The 7,278-nt window shown below is 38.9% G+C and overlaps 1 non-coding gene across 1 annotated transcript; it reads left to right on the top strand.

Annotated features, from left to right (window-relative positions):
- The first annotated feature begins 6,922 nt into the window (after positions 1 to 6,922).
- On the top strand, positions 6,923 to 7,029 carry LOC121205272 (small nucleolar RNA R71). Its single transcript, XR_005900356.1, has one exon. It is a non-coding gene; the product is annotated as a small nucleolar RNA R71 (small nucleolar RNA).
- Positions 7,030 to 7,278: the final 249 nt, after the last annotated feature.

The raw sequence follows: 7,278 nt of genomic DNA, 5'->3' as shown, positions 1-7,278 counted from the left end.
TTGAGACCTTTCTCTAATTAACACCCTAGGGTTGCATTAACTCGATCTATGGATCCCCTTATTAGGTTTCACCCTAATCCGGCAAAATCTTGTCACCCTATGTCTAGGCGCGCAATCAAATCCACTTAATTATACAAATGTACTCTTAGACAGGGTCTATTCGTCCTCTAAATAAGAGCTTATCTTGAATCAGTATCCTGGGATATCAAAACAAGAATTAAGAACACATAATTAAGAACAAGTTAAATATTTATCATACAATTCAGAAAATAATAACAAGATTCGTCTTAGGTTTCATTCCCCTTAGGTATTTAGGGGATTTAGTTCATAACTAAATAAGAAAACATCTCATAATAATAAAGAATACAAAACATAAAGAAAACCCAAAACTCCTGAAGGGGAAATTGAGGAGAGATCTTCAGTCTTGATGATGAATCCGGCTTCTGAGATAGATCAATCGGCTTTCTTGGAGTAATTCCTTACCCCCTATTCTGTGTCTCCTTTTCTTCCTCCTCTAGGGTGTATTTATAGGCTTTGGAATGCCTAAGAGCCCTCAAAATTAGCCTTTTCCGAATTGGACTCAACTTGGGCTCGGCAGGGACACGCCCGTGTGCAATTACTTCTGGCCTTGCTCGAGCTTGCCAAATTGACACGACAGTGTGGTCTGCCCGTGTGAGGAGGTCTAGGCCGTGTTAATTTCGTACTTTGGCCCATTTTCTCCATTTTTGGCCCGTTTCCCATTCCTTTCGCTCTCCTATGCTCGCCTAAGTATAAAACATGAAATTAAAGCATTAGGAGCATCGAATTCACCAATTCTAATAGGAAATCATCCATAAAATGCATTAAGCATGGGGTAAAAATATGTATAAATTACGGTTTATCAAATACCCCCACAGTTAAGCATTTGCTTGTCCTCAAGCAAAATTCTCAACCCATAATCAAAATAAATTCTTCTCAATTTATAATCTCTATCGTTAATATCTCAAAATAATCCATAGGTGATTAATCATACATCGAGAATTCAACTAAAAGAACATAAAAGTTTCAAACATTCTAAGTTGAGTATTTAATCATGCAAACATAGGTGTCTCTTCTCATTTAAGTAATTACCTTTGATTCGGAATATCACAGAGTTTCACATCCTCACTAAAGATTCACTCAAATCACTCGAGGTGTTTTAAGGACAATAAATGGAGCACTCAATAGTCAATAATAAAAAGTCATTACGATAGGCTTGCATGAAAATCAAATCTCCACCACTGATAAATTGAGATGAAACATCAATCAAAAGGTCTTTAGAGGGTTGTAATGAGGCTTGGTTAGGGGGTGTGGCCACAAGCTGAAAGAAAGGGTTAGAATCGACATTGAATTGAAAAATTGCCTAACTAGAAAAAGAGTTAATCATTACTTGCGTACAATAGAGCTTTTTCTCAGAATATGGAATTACTAATGTATATACATAGTTTTTTTTTTAAGAATAAGTTAAATAACATAGACTAACTATTAAGAACAAGACATAGCTAAGCAATTTATTCAACTCAAATCTCGACAAAAAATAGGGATTAATTTAGAGGATTTCAACAATAATGGGTTAAGGGTTAATATTAGGGGTAATACAAGAAATGGCTTGTTAGGCTCAACGGGGTTTACTAGGGGTTAATCGTGGAGGTAGGCTTTTCATGGCATGAGTGGGTTAATCCTAAGTGCCTTAATCATTTTGACATATCAAATCAAATGGTGTGGTCTTGACATGCATAATCAAGCAAGTTCTAGAATAACAGTTCGATATTGATGCACCCAGAGCAATAATAAAAGTGAGCATGAAATAATTAATAGATGCTCAAAAGGCTCAAAAATCTCACAAAAATTATGGCTTTTTGATGTTTAAAACTTGTGAATTCTAACTCAAAGTAATACCTAACTTTAGGGAAACAACCTAATATTTTAAATTCTTAAAAATCAACTCATCATGCTTGATTATCTAATGTCTTTAGGTTTAAACAATCAATGCATAAATGCCTATGTTTTAATTCAAGATATATCAACAAAAATAAAAAATCAATCAAAATTTATCCTAAATATGATATGAGAGCTTTTCAAGAGAACAATGTAGTAATTCAAGGATTTCTCTGATAATGAAATAAATACCCCCCACACTTAAGATGTACATTGCCCTCAATTTACAAAGATAGATATTAGAGTATAGAAAAAAAATGAGATAGGGGGAGAAGTGAAACTTCTTGTATGATGAATTCCTCAAACTAGAGTTTTGGAGAGTGATCGGTTCGAGAGTGGAGGAGGATACTCCGGCAGTCGTAGAGGTTCATTAGTCTATAAGTCCTGCGCCGAAAGAATATTTTATCTCGTGGTAGCTATAGTCGTGGTCAATTAGGACATGGCAGTGTGGAGAACCTTTCCCGGTGGAGTTTTTAGTTCCTATATGATGATTAGCTTTAAGAGCTCTATATAACTGTGATAAGATCATGAACTTTTTAGGGGATATTAGGGAGAATAATTATTCATAAAGATATAATCGAAATTGATAATTAAAAATAAAATTCTAAAATCTAATCAAAATAAAAAGTAGTTTTAATAAAAATTAAAAACATAAAATAATAAATAAATATTTTTAAACATCTTCATCACTGGATGGTTCGCGAGGTGGGTCTGGCTATGAGATGTGGAGGTGTTGAAAAATATGCTGTAGAGTAGCATCAATGTTGTCAAATCGTTGAAAACACTGCTGCTCGAATCGAGTTAGGCACTCAGAGATGTCAGCATATGAAGCCGCATCATGAACTGGACGAGAGGGTGGTGGTGGCTGGGATGGTGGGTCCTCGTGCTGCGGAGGGACATCATCAGGAACGTCCTCGTAGGCCTCCTCCTCAGTAGATTGGGTGAGATGATATTGAGGAGGGTAGGTTCCTCAGTGCCTCTCAATCATCCTCATACTAAGCATGCTCGAGATGCCTTGTGGAGACATCTGGCTAATGAGGGTCAAGGATGATTCTTGGGTCGCAGTGTCGAAGAGCCCGAAGTGTCGAGCCAATTGCGTCACATAGGGGCCAATGGAAATGACCCCTTTCCTATGCCACTCCATCTGGTGCTGAATCGCGAGGGTGATGAAATAGGCAAGGTCGATGACGTGCCCGTGCGACATACACCATAAGAAGTAGGCATCGTGAGTGTTGACAACGCCAGTGCTCTCTCACCTCCCTGTAATCGTGTGAGCCAAAATGGTGTGTAGGTACCTCAGGGATGGTGGGAGAACTGATGCCTTGGAGCGACTAGGATTGTAGGAGGCTGTGCCAGGGGCCAAAGTGTGCCAGCACTTTTGAGGGAGAGAAATGTATGTGGCAAGTGAGAGCATGTATTTCATTCTCCTCATTGAACTCCTCCGTATATAAGCCCAGTGCAGCACCAAACTGTGGGACACTTAACTGTCGGACTAACCCGGCTAGGAAAAATTGGACCGTACCGGGATCATCGTAATTCGTCATTACGGTCTGAAGATAGAACGTTGAGCATAGTTTCATCTTGAGCTCGAGGTATGCTGGTTCGGTGATCCCAAAGAACAACTCCCAAGGGTCGGTGGTTAGGAGGGCCCGAATCGCATTAGCCATCTGAACTTATTCTACGGCAGCCCAATCAATGCAGTGGCCCACAATTAAAGGTAGGGTCCGAAGTACTTGGAAAAGCTCTTCTTGAGGCCCTTGGGGGAACTGCAGGAGAGGGTGACGAATTTTTGTGGTTGGACCCACGGAAGATGACGCTCCCTTCCTCTTCTTCGAAGTAGGTACGACAGTTTTCTTTCCTCGTTAAGACGGCATGGTACCTGCGATCAAGAACAATTAATTCATTTTGAGGAATGATCAAAGTAAAATGAAGGTAATTTGTAAATAACAATCATAATGTCGGCAACTACTAAGACTAACAGGTTAATCAAAGCAATCAATTGTATGGCATAAAAAATGGCAACGAATTTTATGGAATACAATATGTGTGACGGATGAAAAACACTAAAGGCATGAGTTTTAATATTGTTTTAATCATGAATATTTACTTCTAACTAATCAAATAAAGTAGAGAAATTGTATAATGAGTAAAAATTTTAACATGAAAAGATAATAACTATTTTAGATATATCATTTGTATGAAAAAAAAAGAAAGGAACATGAAAATTTTCATATTATTATGATAAATAGCCCTAGAAATTAGTACGAATAAACAAAAAAAGAGTGAAAAAACGTTAGAAAGAGAAGAATAGGTGTCAAAAATGGAGTTGGATACAGCGCATGGGCGTGGCAAGGAGGCCGTGTGAAATTGCAGCGGCTAGGGTTAGGGTTTTTGAGTGGGGAAGATAATGAATAGTGCAGGGTATTTATAGATTTTGGGGCACACGGCTAGGTAACAAGCCCGTGTTCCCCAATTTTTGCTCGTGTGTTTCGTTTTTTCCTACTTGGGCGTGTTTGAAATTCATCCCATGCCCATGTATCTTGGGCATGTGGTTGCACTTGGCCGTGTCGAACGACAGTGTCTAGCTTCATTCGCTTCTCCCACGCCCGTGTTATTTTAACAGGTTCGACCATAGGTACTAGACACGGGCGTGTCGAATGCCCGTGCTAGTTTCTCAGTGTCAACCACGGGTCTCCTACACGGGCGTGTCTCACGCCCGTGTTGTTTTGGCATGTTCAACCGCGGCCACATCGCACGACAATGGCATTTTATTGTAGCCCGTGTTGGGGAAATCTTTTGCCTTGTTTTCACACAGCCCTAAGCACACCCATGTGCTTGGCTGTCTCTTTGTGGAAAAGCCTGTATTCAAGATCTATATTAGTAAGTTAGGTTTTAAATACTAAAATTTAAAGAAATTAATTTTGTTAGTACTCGGGTTGCCTCCCGAGAAGCGCTTATTTATAGTCTAAGCTCGACTTACCTCTCCATTGAATGGTCATGGTGGTTCAAGGAGATTATACTCCTCATTCCTGTTATTAATCTCATGAAAATAAGGTTTTAAACGGGTGTTGTTTACCTTAAAAGTGCCAAACTTGGGATGACTCGCCTCGACCGTACCGAATGGGAAAATGCTGAGTACCATAAGAGGGATTTCTTCATTCGATGTGGTAGCGACAATGTGGGGATTTATGGCATCTAATAAGACTCTATCTCCAACCTTAAGTTGATTTGGAAAGGGGTTGAGCTTGTTCTGTCGTAGATTCGGTTTGTCAGGTGTTCTCGGTTTATGCGTCCACAATTCATATAGCTCCTTGATTTGTAGCCTTCGATCTTCATGAATGGGTCCTCTACTATTGCTTGCGAATGACTCATGTGCTACCTTCAGACTCATTTCCTGCAAAGTAGGTTGTACTATATTGTCAGTTTTAGAAGAATGGGTTAAACGATCGCCTCCAATTTCCGATGTGTTGCCAGAATTGCGAGCTTGAAGAGTGATTGTTTCGTCTCCCACACGGAGTGTGAGTTCACCTATGCCAACATTAATAATTGTTTTAGCAGTTGCTAAAAAGGGCCTTCCCAAAATTAAAGGAGTGTAGCTATCTTCCTCTATATCTAGAACAATAAAGTCAACGGGAAATATAAATTTATCGATTTTAACTAGTACATCTTCAATAATACCCTTAGGAAATCTTATAGTTTTATCTGCTAATTGAATGCTCATCCTAGTCTGTTTGGGTTTCCTGAGACATAATTGCTTAAGAATTTTGTAGGGCATGATTGTAATACTAGTCCCTAAATCAGCTAATGCATTATTAACATCTAAACTACCAATTAAGCAAGGAATTGTAAAACTCCCTGGATCTTTTAGTTTGTTGGGTAGTTTATTTTGTAGAATAGCTGAGCAAACTGTGTTCAGCTCCACATGCGGCGCCTCGTCCAACTTCCGCTTATTTGCTAAAAGTTCCTTTAAAAATTTCATTGAGTTTGGCATCTGCAATAGAGCTTCAATAAACGGTAAGTTAATATGTAATTTTTTAAGAGTTTAAGGAATTTACCAAATTTTTCATCTGAGCGGTCTTTTCTTGTCACATTGGGGTATGGCACACGAGGTTTATATTCGATAGTCATTGGTTTGTTTTTATTATAATCTACCTCACCTTTACCTTTGCTTACCACTGTTTCTTGCCTTGGTTTTGGCTCAGGCTCAACAAATCCTTATTCATTTTGAACATTAATCGCGTTGAGTTGTTCCCTTCGGTTAGGTTCAGTATTACTTGGCAAGCTACCTTGTGGTCGTTCGAAGATTAGTTTAGAAAGCTGGCCTATCTGAGTTTTGAGTCCTTGGATTAAGGCTTGTTGATTTTTAAGTGTAGTTTCTATGTTCTGAAAATGGGTTTCAGACATTGATATAAACTTTGAGAGCATATCTTTAACATTCAATTTCTTTTCCTGTTGATAGGGTGGCTGTTGGTAGCTCGGATGTGGTCGCTGATTTCCTTAGCCTCCCCATGAGAAATTTGGGTGGTTCATCCAACCTGCATTATAAGTGTTACTATATCGATTATTTTGAGGTCGAGGATTATTACCCATGTAAATTAATTGCTCGTTATCCATGTTGTGGCCATAAGGTTGGTATTCCGAATGGCTTGTTCCACCTCCACTTGTTTCGCACTGCATTACTGGGTGAACTTGTGAAGAGCTAAGAAAACCATCAATTTTCTTATTCAAAAGTTCTACCTGATTAGAGAGCATGGTGACTGAATCAACGTTATAAACACCGGCTATTTTCGTTGGCTTTGTTGTCATGACTTGCCACTGATAGTTATTCAATGACATCTCCTCAATGAACTCATAAGCATCTTCAGGTGTTTTATTGTTGATGGTTCCACTAGCAGCTACGTCAACCATTTGTCGAGTCGAAGGATTCAGACCATTATGGAACATTTAAACTTGGAGCCAAAGCGGTAACCCATGGTAAGGGCACCTTATCAAAAGGTCCTTGTATCTCTCCCATGCATCGTAGAGTGTTTCTAAATCCATCTGCAAAAAGGAAGTGATATCATTACGTAATTTAGCCGTTTTAGCCGGCGAAAAATATTTTAGTAAAAATTTTTCGGTCATTTGTTCCGAAGTAGTAATTGACCCTCATGGTAACGAGTTCAACCACTGTTTAGCTTTGCTCCTCAATGAGAAAGGGAATAATCGAAGACAAATGACATCGTCAGAAATGCCATTAATTTTAAATGTATCACATAGTTCCAAAAAGTTTGCTAAGTGAGCGTTGGGATCTTCATCCTGCAAACCATCAAACTGAACAAACTG

Source organism: Gossypium hirsutum, chromosome A08 (genome assembly GCF_007990345.1).
Source record: "Gossypium hirsutum isolate 1008001.06 chromosome A08, Gossypium_hirsutum_v2.1, whole genome shotgun sequence".
Taxonomy (NCBI): Eukaryota; Viridiplantae; Streptophyta; class Magnoliopsida; order Malvales; family Malvaceae; genus Gossypium; species Gossypium hirsutum.
Note: the sequence above shows the minus strand (reverse complement) of the source record. Positions and strands in the feature narration are given on the sequence as shown.